Source organism: Podarcis bocagei (assembly GCF_964188305.1).
Source record: "Podarcis bocagei genome assembly, chromosome: 6".
Classification (NCBI taxonomy): Eukaryota; Metazoa; Chordata; class Lepidosauria; order Squamata; family Lacertidae; genus Podarcis; species Podarcis bocagei.
Genome location: NC_138130.1, coordinates 101,296,747 through 101,320,536, shown reverse-complemented (window position 1 = coordinate 101,320,536; position 23,790 = coordinate 101,296,747). Strand labels below are relative to the sequence as shown.

The following is a 23,790-nucleotide window of genomic DNA, read 5'->3' as shown; positions in this document are numbered from 1 at the left end:
GAAATCGGGTTTACAATTATTTTGTCAAAAAATGGGAAATGTTTAAGAGATACTTACAAAAAATAATAACAACAGCAACATATTATCTATGGTAGTGTTGTGTACATAAAATATTAAGAAATAAAGGAAAATCAGTACGCTAGGTTGTTAGAAAGTATTAGAAAGTATATTAAATGTAAGCTGATAATTATAAGTACATTCAAAATCACAAATGTCAACTATATCGGGAAATGATGGAAAGTCTATATTTATTTTACTTTGTTTGTTTTACTTTATTTTATGTAACATTATACGATTTTAGCTTAGTGGATATCTAAGTGGAATTAGAAAGTTAAATTAACATTTTATGTTAAACTAATATAAGAATACACTGTATATATTTTTTGTATCTATGTGTATGTGAGAAGTTAAATCTGTAATGACATTAATGAATTTCAATAAAGATTTTTTTCATCAAAAAGAAAGAAAGAAAGAAAGAAATCAAGTTGGCAAAAACGGAACTCCACAGCGCCATCCGGTGTCGCCGTGTTATAACTGCATGTACAACACATATAAAGCGCCTTTCCTTTGCCAATGTAGGTGAGGTTCCTGCAGACTTGAAGGCAAGTGTTGTCAACATCTTCAAAAGCGGATGGGAATCCTCTCTCCCCTTCTGCATGCAGACGCCACATGCAAAAAGACAGAGGAAAAGAGGAAATGCTCTTGCAGCGGACGAACGTCCAGACTGCGGTTTTGCCAGCGAGGCCAAAAACAGCCCAGCACCTTAGTTGCTCTCAACCTCGTGTTTCAGAAAGTGAGCACATCTCTGGCAGCAGAATTCTATCGAGTTAGATCGCTTGGGCATCTAGTTCCATATGGGTTACATTGACTGCCAGGGGCTGTCCGATATCTCAGAGCTAGCCTTCTGCATGCAAGGCCTGTGACCTGCCACTGAACTCAAGTCCTTCTGCACAATCAATGGACTTCGGAGCCACCATTCTGAATTTTGGGGTCTAGAAAAATAATGGTGGTAGGTCTCTGCCCTGCTTTGCCCCAGTGATTATCTTCCCTTGCAAACAGGCCATTGGTGACGTCTTTCTTCTTCAGAACTTGACAGATTTCCTCACAAAGGGTAAATGAAGTTTAAACAGGGTGGGGTGGGGAATGCAGACTGGGATTTTGATGCCAACAACGTGTAGATGCTTGGTCCCAGCAGCTCGAAAGCACACCAGTGCAAGTAGATAAATAGGTACCACTCCGGCAGGAAGGTAAACGGCGTTTCCGTGCACTCTGGTTTCCATCACAGTGTCCCATTGTGCCAGAAGCGGTTTAGTCCTGCTGGCCACATGACCCGGAAAGCTGTCTGTGGACAAACGCCGGCTCCCTCGGCCCGAAAGCGAGATAAGCGCTGCAACCCCAAAGTCGCCTTTGACTGGACTTAGCCGTCCAGGGGCCCTTCACCTTTTTTTTTACCTAGAATTCGTGGGCAGCCTACAAAGCTGACCTCTGGAAGTTTCAGATCAAAGAAAGTCCTTCTTCACACAGCACAGAGTTGAACTGCGGAACTCTCTCCCACCAGACACAGTGACGGACTAATGGAAGATTGGACAAATTCATGGGCTATCGACGGCCACTAGCTGTGATGGCTACACTCAGACTCCACAGTGGGAGGCAGCAGTGCTTCTGAATAGCCTCTGCTGGAAACCACAGGAGGGGAAAGCTGATCTTGTGTTCAAATCCTGCTTGCGGACATCTGACTGGCCAGTGTGTACGGGATGCTGCTCTAGATTGGCCATCGCTTTGAGGTTCTTCAGCACATAAGATCTCACAACAGACACCCATCTTGAAGCATCCGCCCCCCCCCCCAAAAAGTTCTCTCTCTCAGTGGTGAACAAACAGATAATAGCTGGTCCACACAGAACTGCTGAAATCTGCATCTTTCTGAGACTGGGCTTTTTGCTTCGATACAAGGAATTACTCTTTCCCTAATGGCTTTTCTGCTTTTTCTCTCTCTTTTTTTTAAAAAAAGGCACTGGGTTGGGGTATGTGTGTGTGATGATATCTTCCAGGCACTTTGCAAACATTAGCTGATGAATCAATCTGCAGAGCCTCTCTTATAGCCTCTCGACAGGTTGAGCAGCGAAGCAAAGAGATTTATCGATTTTTCTTCTGAGCTCGAGACTCATCCATTACGTGCGGCAGGGGCTGGCTGCACTCAGCGCTGTGGGCAGGCGAGGAGAGGGGGGGGAGAAACCGCAACCCCCCCCGACTCGCAAGTTGACCAAGCGGCGGCTTCCACTTTCCGAAGTTCCTGCAGCCCGGAAGGAGCAATCAGACCGCAGCACTCGCTGGAAGGATGCATTAGGCACCCGTTTTTCTGAGTTTACCGGGAGATTTCAGTAAAATAAAGACGGTAAGGGGGGGTATTCTTCTCAAACGCCAGCCCCCCGAGGACGGCTTCATCCATCGGGCTACAAGGAGGCTCAGGCAGATTTCCACTGAAGCTCAACGCCAAGATACGAGATGGAGAAGCAGGGACGGTCTAGCAGAGAACGGAAAGCGTAGGGTCCATAGCTGAGTAGAAGACAGGGCTGTCTTAAGCATAACCAGCGCCATGGTGCAAAGATCCCTCTGGTGCCCCATTTCTCATCATTATTATTATTAATTTATTATTATTTATACCCCGCCCATCTGGCTGGGTTTCCCCAGACACTCTGGGCGGCTTCCAACAAAACACTAAAATACAATAACCTATTAAACATTCAAAGCTTCCCTAAACAGGGCTGCCTTTAGATGTCTTCTAAAAGTTTGGTAGTTATTTTTCTCTTTGACATCTGGTGGGAGGGCGTTCCACAGGGCAGGGGCCACCCCCAAGAAGGCCCTCTGCCTTGTTCCCTGTAACTTGGCTTCTCGCAGCGAGGGAACCGTCAGAAGGCCCTCGGAGCTGGACCTCAGTGTCAGGGCAGATCAATGGGGGTGGAGACGCTCCTTCAGGTATACTGGACAGAGGCCATTTTCTGAGAGTTGTCGACCTTTTCCCAAGCCTCTGTGGGGATCGCTCTCCTCCTGCGGGGGCTTCAGAAGGAAGCCACACGTCCGCCAGCAAATATACCGTATTTTTCGCTCCATAAGACGCACCTTTTACTTCCTAAAAAGTAAGGGGAAATGTCTGTGTGTCTTATGGAGCGAATGCGTGGTCCCTGGAGCCGAATTGCCCAGGGGCGAAAAGCAGATCATGGTTTGTTTGGTTTTTTTTTGAAAGAGGGAAGTGGGTGTTGAAACAAAGCTGCTGATCGCAAGCGATCGGGGAGAGAGATAAGGGACGCTAGAGATAAAGGAGGCTGCCTGGGAAGGGGGAGGTAAAGACAGTGAAGTTGCAAAGGGGGAAAACAGGAAGACTAAAGCAATGAGGAGAGAAATTAGAAGAAAAGGAGGAGCAAAAAACTGCTCCAACTAAGGAAAAGACACTAAGGCAAACAAGAGGGAAGGGAGTGTTGAAAGGAAGCAGCTGATCAGTGGGATCGGGAGAGAGATAAGGGACACTAGGGGAGGCTGCCTGGGAGGGGGGAGGTAAAAGCCCATGCCGCTGCGCTGCCACCACACGATTTCTGTTCTCATCCTGAAGCAAAGTTCTTAAACCGAGATACTATTTCTGGGTTAGCGGAGTCTGTAACCTGAAGCGTCTGTAACCTGAGGAACCACCGTATTTATGAAAGAACATTGTAAACATCTGAATATGTTCGTAGGTTTGAGTTGAAATGTAAGGAACTGATTTACATTTAATGAGGGTTGTTGTTGTTATTTATTATTATTATTATTATTATTATTATTATTATTATTATTATTATTATTATTATTATTATTAAATTGTAAAGAGCTTCCCTGATCTTCTTCTGCAACCACCCAGGCTGGTAAGTCATCTCTGCCTCTTGAATTAACAATACACCATCCCTTAAAGTGGGACACAGGTGGCGCTGTGGGTTAAACCACAGAGCCTAGGATTTGCCGATCAGAAGGTTGGCGGTTCGAATCCCCGCGACGGGGTAAGCTCCTGTTGCTCAGTCCCTGCTCCTGCCAACCTAGCAGTTCGAAAGCACATAAAAGTGCAAGTAGATCAATAGGTACTGCTCCGGCGGGAAGGTAAATGGCATTTCTGTGCGCTGCTCTGGTTCGCCAGAAGCGGCTTAGTCATGCTGGCCACATGACCCGGAAGCTGTATGCCGGCTCCCTCGGCCAATAAAGCAAGATGAGCGCCGCAACCCCAGAGTCGGCCACGACTGGACCTAAGGGTCAGGGGTCCCTTTACCTTTTTATCCCTTAAAGTAAAGCTCCTACCTGGTGGGGTTCCTGCTTCTTCTCTCCACCTGGGGCAAAGAGACAACTGCCCTGGGCTCCCAGCCCTGCCAGGAAGCTCTGTATAGCCCTTGCTCAATAACCTGCTCAGTTACCAAACCCTCAGGGGAACCTGCCTCCCACAGCTGATATTTTGCACTGACAGCAGGATCACGGCACCTTATGCACAAGTTGCCAGCCCCTGACTCGCTTTCGCAGGAAGCCCCACGTCAATGGGGCGCGGTGCGGAAAGAGTGGGTCGCGTTCCCAGTTCCCAGAGCGATCCAGCCCCCCTGGAGCTCCTCTGCTTTCATGCCGCCGGAGGAACCCAAACCAGTCAAACTGGTTGACTGACACAGGAGGGAAATTGTTTGCAGCAGAGAAAATAAAACCGCAAAGAAAGAAAGAAAGAAAGAAAGAAAGAAAGAAAGAAAGAAAGAAAGAAAGAAAGAAAGAAAGAAAGAAAGGCAGAACAGAGATCCCAGGATCATATTAAGTCATGAACATAAAAGCATAAGAAGTGCTTGCGGGATCAGGGCAATGGCCCAACTAGTCATAGAATCATAGAACTGTGGAGTTGGAAAGGGTCCCAGGGTCATCTAGTCCAACCCCCCGCAATGAGGAATCTTTTTGCCCAACATGGTTCTCGAACCCACAACCTTGGGATGAAGAGTCCTATGCTCTACCGACTGAGCTACCCCAAATAAATCCAGCATCTGCTTCTCGCTGTGGCTAGCCAGATGCCCCAATTGGAAACCTGTAAGCAGAATTCGAACACAAGACTCTCCCCTCTTGCAGATTCCAGCTTTGGAGAAAGAGCGTAGCTGCCGTGACTAGTAGCCATGAATCATCCAGCTCACACGCCCTCCATCCTTTCTGTGATAAGAGATGTCCCCTCCAACATTTCTCTGATGAAAATAAAGGGACCCCTGACTGTTAGGTCCAGTCACGGACGACTCTGGGGTTGCAGTGCTCATCTCGCTTTACTGGCCGAGGGAGCCGGCATACAGCTTCCGGGTCATGTGGCCAGCATGACTAAGCCGCTTCTGGCAAACCAGAGCAGCGCACAGAAACGCCGTTTACCTTCCCACCGGAGTGGTACCTATTTATCTACTTGCATTTTGACGTGCTTTTGAACTGCTAGGTTGGGAGGAGCAGGGACCGTGCAACGGGAGCTCACCCCGTCGCGGGGATTCGAACCTCCGACCTTCTGACTGGCAAGTCCTAGGCTCTGTGGTTTAACCCACAGCGCCACCCGTGTCCCTGGTTTTCGCCTACCTCATAGCAAATCGTCACAACTTTCTGGGTATTGGCGGTTAGGCATTGGCATTGTTCTGTCGATGGAAGAGGGGAGGTAGCGCCATCACCTGCCCCACATATTGAAGGGTAGTCCGATAAAGGATTCCGGGGGTCGTGCTCCTGTCCGAAGCCTGGGGAGGTGAGGGCCTAAGGCACACCCCCTATCGGTGACCCCGGGGGGGAAATTCCTAGTTGATATGCATCAGCAGGACTCCCCCTACTGGTGGTTAACCCTTCCCGGACTTCTAGTGGACGGGCTGACGTTGGATATAGTCGGTTAGGACCAATGCCTAAGCCAATACCGCTCATCACCTGTAACCAATAAAGTTGTGGCCTTATTTGGCCCATTAACCTTAAATAATTGTGTCATTTGTCATTATTTCCACTGGGGCGAGAAGGAACTCGCCACACAAGAGTCGCAGAATCATAGAATTGTAGATTTGGGAGGCCTGCGAGGCAGGGATCTCAAGTAAATCTCAACTAATCTTAGCTGAAGCATTAATTAATGAATACTTTAGTCGACCTCAGAATAATAATAATAAATGTGACCTCAGAATCATAATCCTTGAAGCCAAACAATGGGGCACAGATTATGTTGCACCAGATCCACAAATAATCTTCTGGTTTGTTAAAAAAAATCCTTATTAAATTTTTGATATTTAATAAGGAATGGGGGGAATTTTATAATTTATCTTATGAACCATTGTAAACAGCTAAAATCGTTAGTAGGTTTGGAATAACACTTGTAGTTTAATGGTGAATTTTGGACACAATGGAGAGAGGTCAAATATTTGGATTATGATTAAAGACTCAGGAGTAAATGATCAACAACAGGACCCACAAAGGTCAAAGCGAGAAGTCTATGAGATTCTTTGGAATCTCGTTTTTATGTTGTATGTTGGATATGCTGATTGTAAAACCAAATCAATCAATTAAATAAGAATAATAATCTCCTGGTTCCATTGTTTTTAAACTAAATGATTTGATTGTTTTTAAACTAAATTCCACTTCATTGGAGTTTGGCGCAGATTTGGGGACATTTAAACGTTTGCTTCTGCCATGATTTCCTGACAATGCAAATCACCACCTCCCTCCGCTTGCTATTGGCTGCATTGGGGGGGGGGGAGATGCAAGAGACACGTGTAAGGGGGGGAGGAGCAATTTGATTTAGTTCACAATCAAAGGCAAGCCAAATGGGCATAGTCCAAAGCAATAGGCAAACAGAAACAGCCATCCTTTTGTACGCTTTTGGTGCCTCTGTAGCTCAGTCGGTTAGAGCGGGTTGCTGATAGCACCAAGGTTACAGGTTTGATCCCCGTACGGGACAGCTGCATATTCCTGCATTGCAGGGGGTTGAACTAGATGATGTTCAGAATCTGTTTGGGTGGAGCGTGCAAAAGGATGGAGTTATTAGTGAAAAAGAGCAGACAAAAATTTATGATGTTTGGGGAAAATGTGGGATGTGATCCATGAGAGGCAGTCAAGTACGACATTCCTCAAAATGCTAGAGAAGACATGCGAGAGAATGTCTGGTCCAGCCAGTCGAAACTTCCTGTTTCTCCAGGCTGGAGCATCCTTCCTTTTGCATGTGATAGAAGGTGGGCGTGACCTAACCTGTCCAGGTAACAAAAGGACGAATCAAGCAGCACCCTCCTCATTTTTTGACTTCTTTTTTCGTTTGACCAGCTTCTAGCTAGGACTGCAATGCTAGCTCTCAGCTAGCAGAAGCACTGGGATTATTCCCCCATATGGGGTAGATCCACATGTACATATTTGTCACTAAGTCTGCCTTCAGGAATCCAACTGTGAACTGATGTAAGTAAACTTCTTTTATTGCCTTTGAATAAGATTGTGGCGTCTTTATTCTTTTAAGAGGGACTCAAGGAAACTTAGGGACGCCGGTGGTGCTGTGGGTTAAACAACAGAGCCTAGGGCTTGCCAATCAGAAGGTCGGCGGTTCAAATCCCCGTGACAGGGTGAGCTCCCGTTGCTCAGTCCCAGCTCCTGCCAACCTAGGAGTTTGAAAGCATGTCAAAGTGCAAGTAGATAAATAGGTACCGCTCCGGCGGGAAGGTAAACGGCGTTTCCGTGCGCTGCTCTGGTTCGCCAGAAGCGGCTTAGTCCTGCTGGCCACATGACCCGGAAGCTGTACGTCAGCTCCCTCGGCCAATAAAGCGAGATGAGCGCCGCAACCCCAGAGTCGGTCACGACTGGACCTAATGGTCAGGGGTCCCTTTACCTTTACAAGGAAACTTACCAGGAACGTACAATTCAATCTGAGACAGACTGAATTGTATAATACAGTGGACCCTCCGGATATGAATTAAATTCATTCCGGGGGTCTGTCCATAACCCAAAAAGTCCGAAGGCAGAGGCACCGCTTCTGCACATGCGCATGGCGCAATTGAGCACTTCTGCGAACACGCATGGCGCACAGAGCGCTTCTGCACATGCGTGCACGGTGACACCCGGAAGTATACACTTCCAGGTTTTCCACGTTCATAACCCGAAAGTTACATATCCAGAGTGGTACGTAACTAGAGGGTTCACTGTAGTGAGAGGCTCACACGAGCCTGCAACCAGACATTTGCTGTGGATGTAAAAAGGGGAATGTAACTCTGCTAAGTAAAGGAACTTGCTAGCACAAGTTAGGAAGGATATGAATAAACAATATATCATCTCCTGCCACTCTGAACATTCCCACAGAAACGGCTTTGTGTACATTATGGCAAAAAATCGCAGGCAAAAATGGGTCTGTTAGGAAGCATTTGCAGTGGAGGCCAGGGATGGCAAGGAAGGCCAGAGGTGAGAAGGAACCGAGAGAGCAAGGGGCTGGCAGGAGAACCGCTCCGAAGAAAACGCCACAGACCTTGAAGCCAGGAGGTGCTAGACGATGCCAGAGAGGGAGGAATGCGAGAGAGATTGGCCACTCGACAGGGTGGCTGAAAAGGAACGGTTTGTTATGTCTGGAGTCTAGATCCCGAGAGGGGAAACTGCCAGCTGTGGCCTCCACTGTCGGCGCTGCAGCCTTGACAGACCCCACGGGAGGAAGGGGGGCGAAGGACTAGGATGGGAGGGATTGGAGAGCAACCAGTGGAGTGCAAATCTCTCCCGATTTGCATCTTTCCAATCTGAGTTCAGTTCTGCGCATCAGGTTTGCATTTAAAAAAAATATATCCCTCATGGAAACTCACCAGGTGAATTTCACCTAATATGCACCGGAATGGGCGTTTTTGAAATATGACTACCCTCTGGTTCTCCCACCCAAAACAAGACCAGCTGCATCAATTTCGGGGACATAGAAGGGTGATGGCATTGGTACAACTAGCCGAGTCTTCTGTCCTGACTGGCAGTGACTCTGAGGTTTCAGGTAGGATTCTTTCTACCTGGAGATTGAATTTAGGACCTTCTGCATATCTTTCGAAAACCACCAGCGACCTTTCGCACAGGCCTGCCCCCCTGTTATGTACTGAGTTGAATAGGATCCAAAATGCAGCAGTCTGATTGGTCCTAGAACAATAGGATTCAGAATGCAGCAGTCTGATTGGTCCTAGAACAATACAACAGTATGATTGGTCTGCAGGAGCCACCCAATCCAGCTCCAGATAGAAGTGAATCCACAACCTGATTGGCTTACAGTAGAATTCCGGGATTAGCCAATCACGTGGGGCCCATTGTGTAAATAATGTATATAAAGCAGATACTTTGAGGGGACTTTCATTCCTCCACACCACTATGAGCTGAATAAAGAGCATGAAATCCACTCTCGACTCTGAGTATATTTCACACACACACCCCTCAATATCTCTGTTCAGATTTCGGTAGGATTTCAGCCATGCATTTATGGCTGAAGGCAGCCCTGTTTAGGGAAGTTTTTAATATTGAATGCTGTATTGTTTTTAAGCACTCGATTAGGAGCCGCCCAGAGTGGCTGGGAAAACTCAGAAAGATGGGTGGGGTATAAATAAATTATTATTATTATTATTATTATTATTATTATTATTATTATTATTATTATTATTATGTATCCAGAGAAAATCTGCAGCCTTTGCAAACTTTGCTGTCATTTACAGGGAGCCTTTGACAAGACAAAGGTCTGTATAGTTAAAGCTCTGGTTTTCCCAGTAGTGATGTATGGAAGTGAGAGCTGGACCATAAAGAAGGCTGATCGCCGAAGAATCAATGCTTTTGAATTATGGTGCTGGAGGAGACTCTTGAGAGTCCCATGGACTGCAAGAAGATCAAATCTATCCATTCTGAAGGAAGTCAGCCCTGAGTGCTCACTGGAAGGACAGATCCTGAAGCTGAGGCTCCAAGACTTTGGCCGCATCTTGAGAAGAGAAGACTCCCTGGAAAAGACCCTGATGTTGGGAAAGATGGAGGGCACAAGGAGAAGGGGACGACAGAGGTCGAGATGGTGGGACAGTGTTCTCGAAGCTATCAGCATGAGTTTGACTAAACTATGGGAGGCAGTGGAAGACAGGAGTGCCTGGCGTGCTCTGGTCCAGGGGGTCACGAAGAGTCGGACATGACTAAACGACTAAACAACAACAACATCCAGAGAAAATCTGCAGCCTTTGCAAACTCCACTGCCATTGCCCCAGGGAGCCTTTGACAAGACATAATGATGGCCCCAAATGGCTCAAAAGTACTCTCCCACTTTTAATTCAAGGGGGGGGGGACACACCTCTGTGCCTTAGGTACTGGAAATTTAGGAAACACTCCCCCCGAGTCTTTGCTTGTCATCAGCCAAGTCCTTAATCAGACCTGAACTTGCAATCAAACCCCAGTTGATTAATTGCAGCGATTTAATCAATTAAAGCTTGAAGGAGCGACATCAGAGCCTCGTTACTTTGCACGCCGATGATTGCACTTTTCCGGGCGGCATCTCGGGGAATGCTATGCGAATAGCTGAACCGACACCTGCAACACGGAGGTAGCAAGTACTCCGAGGGTTGATTGATAGCTCTCCTGTCCGCCCCTCGCTGCCCAATTAAATTTTGCCAGGGTTCGACTTTCACGCGCCAACAGTTGACGCCGGGCCTGCCTGCTCCGCTGGACTTAAAGAGCCTCTTTATTACCCATAACTTTCACCCCCGGAAGAATTTTAATTACTTGCTGACTTCCAGCTGCCTTTTAATTCTCAACATTCTTTCTGGGAAACAGAACACACAGTGTGTAGAGCAGGATTTCCTTTCTGCCTAAAGCCCTGTTCTCCAAACTCCTTAAGAACATAAGGCAAACCTGCCTGAGCAGAGCAGTTTCCACCTTGTCCAGCCCCGTTCTCACAGTCAGTGGTGGAGTGTTCTCCATCGCCACCCAGGGAGGGGCACCCCATTGGAGTCACCCCCACCCACTGGCCAGCCAATTTTTAAGGGTTTCATCAGGAAAAAATTTCTGACAGTAAGAGCTACAGTGGTACCTTGGTTCTCAAACTTACCGTATTTTTTGTACCATAACACTCACTTTTTTCCTCCTAGAAAGTAAGGGGAAATGTCTGTGCGTCTTATGGAGGAAATGCCTACGGGTGGCATGCCTACGGATTTTCCTCCTCTAATAACTACGTGCGTGTTATGGTTGGGTGCGTGTTATAGAGTGAAAAATACGGTAATCCATTCTAGAAGTCCGTTCTAAACCCAAAGCATTCCAAAACAAAGACGAGCGTTCCCACAGAAAGTAATGCAAAATGAATTAATCTGTTCCAGACTTTTAAAAACAACCCCTAAAACAGCAGTTTAACACGAATTTTACCATCGAACGGGACCACTGAACCATAAAATGAAAGCAATAAACAATGAACTGCCGTCAATCAATCAATTAGTAGCTGAACTGGGTTCCACACAGTCACAAAAACATAACAAAAAGAGCCGCGAAAACAAAAACGCGAAATAAATAGCAAAAACAGACCGGCCTCAGCGTAACACTCAATACAGGAGTGCGGCACTCAGATTGGAAGCGTAACCCTCAAAACGGAGCATGTTTGGCTTCCAAAAAAAGTTCGCAAACCAGAACAATTACTTCTGGGTTTGCAGTGTTTGGGTTCCAAGTTGTTTGAGTACCAAGGCGTTTGAGAACCAAGGTACCACTGTATTTGAAAGTGGATGCTTTAGCTGAGATTCCTGCATTGCAGGGGGTTGGACGAGATGACTAGACTACAGAAGTAAAAAATCAATTTTGCTCATCTTTCTAAATGTTACAAACAAGCCAAAGCCCCATTTAATTTCTGTTATTTTAAGTTCTTACTGATTTTGAGTCGGAATCTCCCTCCTTGTAACTTGAATCCATTGGTCTGAGCAGCAGAAAACAAGCTTGCTCCCTCTTCCGCAGGGCAGCCCATCAGATTTTTGAAGATGACTATCATATCTCCTGTTCTCCAGGATAAACATCCCCAACTCCCTCCACTGTTGAAGGTGATCGACTACATGGAACTGGCGGAAATGACTGGCAGAATCCGAGACCAGGGAGAAGAGTCGGTGAAAGAAGACTGGGAGAAATTTAAAGACTATTTACAGAAACACTGTAAAATTAATGAATGTTAGAAGGATGTTGGATAGAAACTAAGTGGTTTCCAGCTGTAATGCTTTAGCAGACATGAAAAAAAAGATCCACAAATGGGTAAAAGTTTAATGGTAAGGATTTGCTGAACTAACAAACTGAATTGGAATACAGGGAGGGGAGGTGTGAGGAGGAAATAAGTGTATGGAAGTTATGTTATTGAAAATTAATATGTGTTTTTAATTGTTTTTTATTTTGTATGTATATTTTTCATTTTTTGCTATATTTTAACAACTTTCAATAAATATCTTTTAAAAAAAGAAAAGAAAAATCATTAAGTGGTCCACCCAGACCTCCAGCAGTTTTCAAGTGGTCCATGGTGGAGGCGTGAAGTGAGAGGAGCAAAGGGAGGAATGCAGGCGCAGTCTCTGATTGGTTGGGAAACACCCTGGAGAGAAGGAGAATGGCCAGTTGTGGGGAGGCAGGGACATTTAGTCTGCACAACTGCTTCATGGGGGAAAGACCTGTCAGAGACGAGCTGCTGTGCTCATTCTGTGTCCAGGGCAGCTGTCTCCCAGCTCCATCTGGTACGCAGGCTGAGACCCTCCCTGCCTGCAGACTGTTTCGCCAGAGTGGTGCATGCTCTGGTTATCTCCCGCTTGGACTACTGCAATGCGCTCTACGTGGGGCTACCTTTGGAGGTGACCCGGAAACTACAACTAATCCAGAATGCAGCAGCTAGACTGGTGACTGGGAGCGGCCGCCGAGACCATATAACACCGCTCCTGAAAGACCTACACTGGCTCCCAGTACGTTTCCGAGCACAACTGAAAGTGTTGGTGCTGACCTTTGAAGCCCTAAATGGCCTCGGCCCAGTAGACCTGAAGAAGCGTCTCCACCCCCATCGTTCAGCCCGGACACTGAGGTCCAGCTCCGAGGGCCTTCTGGCAGTTCCCTCAGTGCAAGAAGTTCAGGTTACAGGGAACCAGGTAGAGAGCCTTCTCAGTAGTGGCACCTGCCCTGTGGAACGCCCTCCCATCAGATGTCAAGGAAATAAACAACTATCTGACTTTTAGAAGACATCTGAAGGCAGCTCTGTTTAGAGAAGTTTTTAATGTTTGATGTTTTATTGCTGCTTTATTATTAATAATATTCTGTTGGGATCCGCCAAGAAACCCAGCCAGATCCGTGGGGTATAAATAACAAATTATTATAATACAGTGGTACCTTGGGTTACATATGCTTCAGGTTACATACGCTTCAGGTTACAGACTCCGCTAACCCAGAAATAGTACCTCAGGTTAAGAACTTTGCTTCAGGATGAGAACAGAAATCGTGTTCCGGCGGCGCGGCAGCAGCAGGAGGCCCCATTAGCTAAAGTGATGCTTCAGGTTAAGAACAGTTTCAGGTTAAGAACGGATCTCCGGAACAAATTAAGTACTTAATCCGAGGTACCACTGTAAATCATTATAGGCCTGTTGTAAGGGACTGGCTGGACAACAGCAGGTCAGAGGGAGAAGATTAGAAGGAGGTAATGGGGACTGAAGGGGCAACAGGATTTCATGAGCAGGAGGAACCTGTGACAGGGAGCAGTTCAGACTCTGAGGCTGAAGCAGAGGAGGAGGGGTGTTAAGAGACAGCAGAAGAAACTTGGGAGTCTCCCTCTCCTTCTATGACAAGCTCCCATCCTTCCTGGTCTCTAAGAACGTGCAGAATAACAAGGAGAGTAGAACAGATGCCAAATGTGTGCTTGGGAAACATCTGGCAGTGGAGGAGCCTTCGAAAGGGTGGAAGGAAGGCACCTTCATTTCTGGCAGCTGCTCTATAGTGGCAAGACCAGGCACCCCCAAACTCGGCCCTCCAGATGTTTTGGGACTACAGTTCCCATCATCCCTGACCACCGGTCCTGTTAGCTAGGGATGATGGGAGTTGTAGTCCCAAAACATCTGGAGGGCCGAGTTTGGGGATGTCTGGGCAAGACCTACTGGGAAAGGGTTGCTGAGTTGTATTCAAGGCATTGCCTCGAAGAAAGAATAACTTTAACAGACCCGCCAAGTGTCCCTATTTTCCAGGGACAATCCCAGATTTACAGAAGCTATCCTGGTTTCTGATTTGATCCTGGAACGTTCTGCTTTTCTTTAAGATGTCCTTCTTTTCGTCAGAGAAATGTTGGAGGGTATGGAGTTATGCGACCCCAAGAGCCAAGGAGATAAGTAACTATGCAACCATTAGAAGACATCTGAAGGCAGCCCTGGACAGGGAAGGTTTTTAATGTTTTATGATGTTTTTATATATGTTGGAAGCCGCCTAGAGTGGCTGGGGCAACCCAGTCAGGTGGGCAGAGTATTATTATTATTATTATTATTATTCTGTAGGAAATCCCTATTTTCATCGGAGAAATGTTGAAGGGTCTGCTTCATTGACAACTCACTCTGTTTCATTGCACTGACCTGCTTCTGAACCAAATCCTGACACCTGTGTAGATCCTGTTTTGCAAACAAAGAGTTAACTCCAACTCATTGGTGTGATTTATTGCTGCTCGCTCCTGACCTAAACATCACAGTTCGTATATCTGCAAGAACCTGCACGTAGCTTTTAAAGACACGCCGCCCACATCGAACGGCTTTTAAGAGAGGACGGCTTTAGACAAGAATCAGGGAATCCGCTCGGAGACATTAACAGGTCTGCCGAGCTAAGCATCCCACTTGCAACAGAAGCTTCTGGGAAGCCACAAATGGGACGTGCAGGCAAAGGACCCACCCTTGTTTGTTTGTTCGCCCCACAATGAGCGGTATTTATGATGAATAGACTTAATTGAAAACATCTACCAATTAGCCCCTCCAGGCCCCGGTTGATTTCTTCGAAAAGTAATAGGCTTCTAAACCTTCTTTCCTTTTTCCTTCTTGGCTATTTCCAGCTCTGGGCTACACCCAAATAGCAGCAGCAAAGAAACCATTAGACAGATCTTATGAAAAGGAGGGGAAGGGCTTTGCGTCTCTGCACCGATCAATGAGGGTTAACACACAATTGCGTAAACAAACCTCTTCCCAGCAGAGCTTAGGAATCTGAACCCACCAGATACCTGCACTTTTAAGTATTTGCACACATTCTGCCGAACGATCCTTTTCAACATTTCTTCCCCCTTGGGTCCCACTAACAATTAGTGGACACAATCACTTTAAAGTCATCGACTCAGCTGCTACCACCAGGCAGGGAACAGGTGGGTATGGGTGGATTTTACCGCACAGTGAATTTAGGCAGAAAAGAGGAAGAATAGCTTATAATTTCAAATTAGTGTTGTGCATTTTGCTGTTATTTATGCAGCCCTCTAGACCCCTGCAGATCAATTTATACCTTGGAGAACTTATGTGTTAATATTTGACAATACTGGCGTCAATCTGTTGTACAATTAAAACTTAACGAGCTGCTAAATCGTTTGAATCGTACCTATTCACCAAATTGCTGGAACTGAATTATTCATATGTGCTGATGTTTATTGGCAAACCTTTTAATTTTTATCCACGTATTGGAAGCTGTTGAAAGCCCAATCTTACATGACAGCTGCAAATAATTTTTATTATTATTAATAATAATATTTTTTAGATGTTTTAATTGTGTGTTTTTTAGTTTTCATAGTTTTGTTTAATTATCGATGTGTATATTTATTAGCAATGACAAACCTAGACAGCATCTTAAAAAGCAGAGACATCACCTTGCCAAAAAAGGTCCTTTTGTCAAAAGCTATGGTTTTCCCAGTAGTGATGTATGGAAGTGAGAGCTGGAACATAAAGGAGGCTGATCGCCGAAGAATTGATGCTTTTGAATTATGATGCTGGAGGAGACTCTTGAGAGTCCCATGGACTGCAAGAAGATCAAACCGATCCATTCTGAAGGAAATCAGCCCTGAGTGCTCACTGGAAGGACAGATCGTGAAGCTGAGGCTCCAATATTTTGGCCACCGCATGAGAAGAGAAGACTCCCTGGAAAAGACACTGATGTTAGGAAAGATGGAGGGCACAAGGAGAAGGGGACGACAGAGGACGAGATGGTGGGACAGTGTTCTCGAAGCTACCAGCATGGGTTTGACCAAACTGCGGGAGGCAGTGGAAGACAGGAGTGCCTGGTGTGCTCTGGTCCAGGGGGTCACGAAGAGTCGGACATGACTAAACGACTAAACAACAACAACAACATATTTATTAGTTGTTATTACGTTTCTATCCCAACATTCCTCCAAGTAGCTCAGAGTGGCAGGCATCCTTTCTCCCTGTCTCTACTTTATCCTTACAACAGCCTTGCGAGGCAGGTTAGGCTGAGAGACTGTGACTGACCTAAGGTGATAGCCCTGAGCAACTTTCGGAAGAAGGGCAAGGAATGTACGGTAAATAAAAACAGCGTGGAATTCAGTGCAGCACTAAGCAGATAGTTCCGCCCTTGAAAGCATTTCTTCTTCCCGGACAGAACCATCTCCCCTTCCATCCCTGCCTACTGTCCTGGAGGGGTGTGTGTCTCCTGACTCCACCCCAAAGCAACTTTTGGGAAGGTGCACAGGGTTGCATGGGGGGGGGAGCCCGTTTGTGCTTCCTGTTCAGGGAGGCAGGAGAGGATATATTGTTTAATAATAATAATAATAACTTGCGCTTGCAATTTCTATAACTTAGCAGAGTTTCACATTCCCCTTTTAAACGCACACCAGATTGGTGGTTGCAGGCTTGTTTAAGCCTCTCAATATTACATTCCTGGTAAGTTCCCTTATAAGGGACGCGGGTGGCGCTGTGGGTTAAACCACAGAGCCTAGTACTTGCCGATCAGAAGGTCGGCGGTTCGAATCCCCGCAACGGGGTGAGCTCCTGTTGCTCGGTCCCTGCTCCTGCCCACCTAGCAGTTCGAAAGCACGTCAAAGTGCAAGTAGATAAATAGGTACCGCTCCAGCGGGAAGGTAAACAGCATTTCCGTGCGCTGCTCTGGTTTGCCAGAAGTGGCTTAGTCCTGCTGGCCACATGACCCGGAAGCTGTACGCCGGCTCCCTCAGCCAGTAAAGCAAGATGAGCGCCACAACCCCAGAGTCGGTCACAACTGGACCTAATGCCAAGTTACAGGGAACCAGGCAGAGGGTCTTCTCAGTAGTGGCACCCGCCCTGTGGAACGCCCTCCCACCAGATGTCAAAGAGAAGAACAACTACCAGACTTTTAGAAGACATCTGAAGGCAGCCCTGTTTAGGGAAGCTTTTAATGTTTAACAGACTACTGTATTTTAATACTTTGTTGGAAGCCGCCCAGAGTGGCTGGGGAAACCAAGCCAGATGGGCGGGGTATAAATAATAAATTATTATTATTATTATGGGCCGGTTAAATGACCCCCATGGGCCTTAGGTTGCCGACCCCTGTACTAATGCATCAATTTCACATCAGTATTGCGCTGGTCAAGGATTGCTCGAAAGAGAAAAGAGAAAGTCCTTTCTGAGATGGAGAAGCAGCCAGAGGAATGCTAATGGAAGTGCAAAATAAAGCTTTGCTTGAGAAGGGAGTTGAAAGGAGGAGTAGGAGGAGATGCAGAAGAGGCAGGGAAAGCAGGAATGCGAGGGAGGGAGGGAGGGAGGGAGGGAGGGAGGGAGGGAGGGAGAGAGAGAGAGAGAGAGAGAGAGAGAGAGAGAGAGAGAGGAATCATAGAATTGTAGAGTTGGAAGGGACCACGACAATCATCTATCTCAACCCCCTGCCGTGCAGAAATCATTCACCCAACATGGGGCTCAAACCCACAACCCTGAGATTAAGAGTCTTTCCATCCATTTGAGAGTCTCATGATCGACTGACTGAGCTCCCCAAGGTCAGCCCAGGGGGAGGGCAACCGGAGAAGGAGGGATACGCGGAGGAAATTTCATTCAGTTCACACGAAATTGCACTTTCCAGAATAAGACGCAAACCAGAACGTAACCCTCCTTCCAAAATTGCGCTTCCCTGAATTTTGCAACAGCCAAGTGCAAGAATTCATTCAAACACACACCCACCCACGGGTAAAGCATGCATAAAACCACAGACACATATGTGTACGTGTGTTTTAATGATCCGAACAGAGTGAAAGATTATGAGTCACGGGGCTGTGAAGAATGCAGGAATGCCAACTTGGCCCCATGATCATTGGTGCCCAGGGCTTTTTTTGTATCTTCACAACTAGTCCTATTTTCAGGTTATCAGAGGCAGCGTCCAATTTATGAGAATTGCATAAACTAAAAAACACACTGTTTGAAAACCTTGGTGTTTCCCAAATCCATTGCAAATCCCTTTCAGTGGGTGAACTCAAAGTTCCAGTCTGAAGATCGACCCACTGTCAAGACATGCTAGCATAATTCCCCAAACTTCCATTCCCATTTTCTTGCTTTCCTGAACTAAGCAATACTACCAAAGCACTGAGATACTTTTAATTTCTATCTATCTATCTATCTATCTATCTATCTATCTATCTATCTATCTATCTGAGGGACGCAGGTGGCGCTGTGGGTTAAACCACAGAGCCTAGGACTTGCCAATCAGAAGGCCGGTGGTTCGAATCCCCGTGATGTGGTGAGCTCCCATTGCTCAGTCCCTGCTCCTGCCAACCTAGCAGTTCAAAAGCACGTCAAAGTGCAAGTAGATAAATAGGTACCGGTCCGGCAGGAAGGTAAACAGTGTTTCCATGCGCTGCTCTGGTTCACCAGAAGTAGCTCAGTCATGCTGGCCACATGACCCGGAAGCTGTACACTGGCTCCCTTGGCCAGTAAAGCGAGATGAGCGCCGCAACCCCAGAGTCGGTCACGACTGGACCTAATGGTCAGGGGTCCCTTTACCTTTATCTATCTATCTATCTATCTATCTATCTATCTATCTATCTATCATCTATCTATCTATCTATCTATCTATCTATCATCTATCTATCTATTTATCTATTTCCAGGGCTCCCTCCCCAATAACTCTGTGGGCACCATTGCAATTCTAAGAGAACAAGGAAGGCGTTCAGGGCGAGTTCTAGAAAAACAGCACTGTTCTCTAAAAGTTTTACTAAGCAGATTATGAGGGATCTTGACTTTGGGGGGGGGGGGTTGTCTTCTAAATGTCCAAAATGCCAGCGCTTCCAAATTTATATAGATTGTGTTATGCCTCTGTGGGTGCTAAGTAACAGGCATCCACACACTGTAATTCTTCTCTCTTCAGAGGTTGCTGGGCTCCATAAATTTGCCCCCATCTCGAAAATATGTTGGCCTCCATCCCTGCCTCCGAGGCTGTTATGATATCCACTACCAGGCAAAGGAACACAAGGCATATATACCGATCCTTAGATAACCCAGCACTCTGATTCCACTCAGCTGCTATTTCGAACGGTGTTTGAGTTTGGAGAAGAGAGAGCTTTTGCTAAACTAACAGCTCGGAAGAGCATAGTCGTTTAGTCGTGTCCGACTCTTCATGACCCCCTGGACCAGAGCACGCCAGGCACTCCTGTCTTCCACTGCCTCCCGCAGTTTGGTCAAACTCACGCTGGTAGCTTCGAGAACACTGTCCCACTATCTCGTCCTCTGTCGTCCCCTTCTCCTTGTGCCTTCCATCTCTCCCAACATCAGGGTCTTTTCCAGGGAGTCTTCTCTTCTCATGAGGTGGCCAAAGTCTTGGAGCCTCAGCTTCAGGATCTGTCCTTCCAGTGAGCACTCAGGGCTGATTTCCTTCAGAATGGAGAGGTCTGATCTTCTTGCAGTTCATGGGACTCTCAAGAGTCTCCTCCAGCACCAGAATTCAAAAGCATCCATTCTTCAACCATCAACCACCTTTATGGTCCAGCTCTCACTTCCATACTGGGAAAACCATGGCTTTAACTATACGGACCAGCAAGCCACTCCAGTATCCCTGCCAAGAAAACTCCACGGAAGAGCATAAGGAGTTCTAAATGGCCCGTCTACTCCAGCATCCTCTTCTCACGGTGGCCGACCAGGGAAACCCACAAGCAGGCTTTGAGCATGAGAGCAACTCTCTCCTCCTGTGGTTCCCAGAAACTGATGTTCAGAAGCATTGCTGCTTCCATGTGGTGGCAGAGCACAGCCCTTATGGCTAGGAGCCATCAATGGCCCAATGGCCCTCTCCTCCATGTATTTGTGTAACCCAGGCATCAAGGTTGGAGGCCACCATTGCCTCCTGTGGCAGTGAGTTCCACAGTTTAACTCAATTAAGTTAACTCAAAGGTGCCTTCCCTTGGCATTCCACAGCCTACGAATTGATTTGAGATGGATGTTGAGCCAGAGGCTCAGAGAGGCATCTTATCTACCTATATATGAGGACAGATAGATCCCTCAAGGTCCTTTTCTTCGCTTGTAAGCAGCAGTGTGGGTTGCATGTGGACTGGCCCCTTGAGAGAGGGAGAGTTTAACGCTTTCCCTTGCGCCGATTCTCAAATTCAAGCCCTTCCTTCCAGCTGCAAGGAAGAAACAGGTACGCCCTGAGTGCTCACTGGAAGGACAGATCCTGAAGCTGAGACTCCAAGACTTTGGCCACCTCATGAGAAGAGAAGACTCCCTGGAAAAGACCCTGATGTTGGGAAAGATGGAGGGCGCAAGGAGAAGGGGACGACAGAGGATGAGATGGTGGGACAGTGTTCTCGAAGGTGCCAGCATGAGTTTGACCAAACTGCGGGAGGCAGTGGAAGACAGGAGTGCCTGGCGTGCTCTGGTCCAGGGGGTCACGAGGAGTCGGACACAACTAAACAACAACAACACCTGCCTTGAAACCAAACCAAACCCAGAGTTAATAGTAGCCAGAAGGGGAAAGGGTTAACCCCCTGGTCCCCACGGCTTCTCTCCCTTCCTCTCCCTTCAAGTACAGAAAAAGACATAGGGGATTTGCGATCAGATTTTCTGACATCACATAGCTTGGCATTTCAATACAGCTTTAAAGCTGTTAAATTCATTTGGCAACGGTGGCATCAAATTTCTGTGTAAACCCCCCCCCCCACACGAAAAACCAGAAAGACTTTCCAAAACCTATGACGAACCAGGTCAGCAGGCTGTTGGTCTGTTTTGTCTAGCAGGGTTCACTCTGGGGGGCTTTGGGGTCTGGGAGAGAGGCAATTCCCACCACCGTGGCTCCCCTTTTCAGGGGAGATGCTGGACTGATGCTCAACCAAGACTGGGATATGAGAAGCCCAGGTCAGACCACTTGCCTTGAATCCAAGAATGGCAGGAGGGGCTGTGGTGGTCGCAGAATGTAAGGAGCTGCCTTCTAGACTGCTTGCAGCTGTCCAGGGTCTCAACCTGAAGCATGGAGGATGGGTGGTCTTCCCCCATTACTTACTGCCTGATCTCTGAAGCCGTAGTCTATGCCAGACATTGAACCTGAGACGTTCTGCAGTCAGAGCAGGTGCTCCACCAATAAGAGGAAGCTCCATCCTTGAGCAGCTCAGGGGTGCCAATCTTTAGGGTCTCAGGCAAAGAGACAGAGCATTTTCCCATCCCTTGACCCCCTTAGAACTGGAAATCTCCAGGACTGAACCCGGGGCCTTCTGCAAGCCCAGCAGCTGTCCTGACACCAAGTCTCTCTCTTAGCAAAACAACGAGAATAATGCCGTTTTGGGCTCTTAATTTTGTCTAAGAGGCTTTTCTGCAGTTAGGTGCCTAATAAAAAGATCAGTCAATCAATTATAATTATGGAGACGTAACGCTCAGTTTGTAAGCGACTTGGAACCACAGAAGGCACCTCCGGGAAGCCCCAAGGGGCGTCTCTGGAAAGGCACCCACCCAACCAAGCTTCCCCAACCCGAGGTCTTTGGCGCACCCTTCTCCAAAGAGGGTGGGGCAGGCAGCCCCAGGCGAGGTCCGGCTCCCCTTGTCTCCCTCTCTCCCAGGCAGCCTTACCGGATCGTGTCCTCCTCTTCCTCCGGGCTAGGGGTCTCTCTCTCCTGGCTGGAGGCGCGAGGCAGCCTCCTTGCCTGCGCGTGGGAACCTGCGCTGCGCTCTGGCTCCGGGAAGCGGCGCGCGGGGCGGACAGCAGGGAAGGCGGTGGGGAGGGCGGGCAGACACGCCCCGGGCCAGCCCTCCAAGCCCGCCCCGTCGGAGGCTCCCGCTGCTGCCTCGCTCCTGCAGCCGCCAGCCTCCCTTGACACCTGCTCCACGTCCATCCCGGGGACCTCTAACCTGATCTCCATCCCCTTTGGGATGCTAGGGGCGCGCGTCTTTGGAAAAGGGGAGGAGGATGAGTTCAGAAGCGGGGTGATTTGAACCCACAATTCCCTAAATTACGATACGATACGATAATCTCTATTGTCATTGCCCCATACAGAACAACGAAACTGAAAAAAATTGCATCAGACATTCAAAAACCAACAAGGCTGCTGTCCCAGCTATCCCAGCCTGGTCGACCCCCTAAAAACTCTGATACCCCATAATTAAATACAATATACTCCCATAGGAAGACAGAAGTGCCGGGCGTGCTCTGGTCCACGGGGTCACGAAGAGTCGGACACGACTAAACGACTAAGCAACAACAACATACTCCCATAGAGACTACCTTACACTACGTTGAAAATCAAAATCACATTTGGATAGAAACTGTTTCTCAGGCGGCTAGTCCTAGTCTTCATAACCCTGTGGCGCTGTGGGTTAAACCACAGAGCCTAGAACTTGCCAATCAGAAGGTCGGTGGTTCGATCCCCGCGACGGGGTGAGCTCCCGTTGCTCTGTCCCTGCTCCTGCCAACCTAGCAGTTCAAAAGCATACCAGTGCAAGTAGATCAACAGGTACCGCTTCGGCGGGAATGTAAACGGCATTTCCGTGCGCTGCTCTGGTTCGCCAGAAGCGGCTTAGTCATGCTGGCCACATGACTGGGAATCAGTGTGTTTTTACATGAGTACAATGTGTGCTTTTATTTAAAATGCATCTCTGGGTTATTTGTGGGGCATAGGAATTCATTCATTTCCCCCCAAAAAAATATAGTCTGTCCCCCCACAAGGTCTGAGGGACAGTGAACCGGCCCCCTGCTGAAAAGGTTTGCTGACCCCTGATCTTACTCGATTACAAGTGATCACAGAAGAAGCAGCAGCATAGAAGAGTTGACAGGGAACACAAGGGCAGTGGCGTAGCGTGGGGGTGCAGGGGGGCCCGGCTGCACCGGGCGCAACATCTGGGGGTTAGGGTTAGGGGGCGCAAATCCACGGGTTAGGGGGCGCAAATCCACGGGTTGGGGGCGCAAATTACTTGCCTTGCCCCGGGTGCTGACAACCCACGCTACGCCACTGCACAAGGGTCATCTAGTCCAACCCCCTGCAATGCAGGAATCTTTGCCCAATGTGGGACTCGACCCATGACCCATGCTCTACCCACTGAGTTACCCCAGCAATGTTATGGACAACACTCTCCTGGGCTCCTTGACTCCTGCCTGTCCTAACAACGAGCTTTCCCCCAGTATAATAAGCAGCAAGCAAACCGCCTGATCTTGCAAGGCAATTTCTAAGAGCAAGCTCCAGCTCACTTTCTCCACCAGCATTGCCTCTGTGAAGCTCCGAAGCAAGGAGGGAGGAACGTGGCGACCGTCCCCTGAATGTTTGGGGGATGTTGGTTTCCCAAATAACATTTGTTATTGTCAACATGCTTAGTGTTGCTATCGCCAACAGATACAACCTGGTTTTGGGAGCAGGTTTCCTGAAAGATCACTTTCTCCCATAAGTATGTACCTGCC

At 47.7% G+C, this 23,790-nt stretch overlaps 1 protein-coding gene across 1 annotated transcript in view; it reads right to left on the bottom strand.

The window, feature by feature from the left end:
- Positions 1-22,077, bottom strand: part of P2RY6 (pyrimidinergic receptor P2Y6) — a 50,087-nt gene extending 28,010 nt beyond the window's left edge. Inside the window, exon 1 of the mRNA XM_081197446.1 lies at positions 21,972-22,077. The gene's annotated coding sequence lies outside the window, so the exon portion shown is untranslated. The remainder of the gene's footprint in view (positions 1-21,971) is intronic.
- Positions 22,078-23,790: the final 1,713 nt, after the last annotated feature.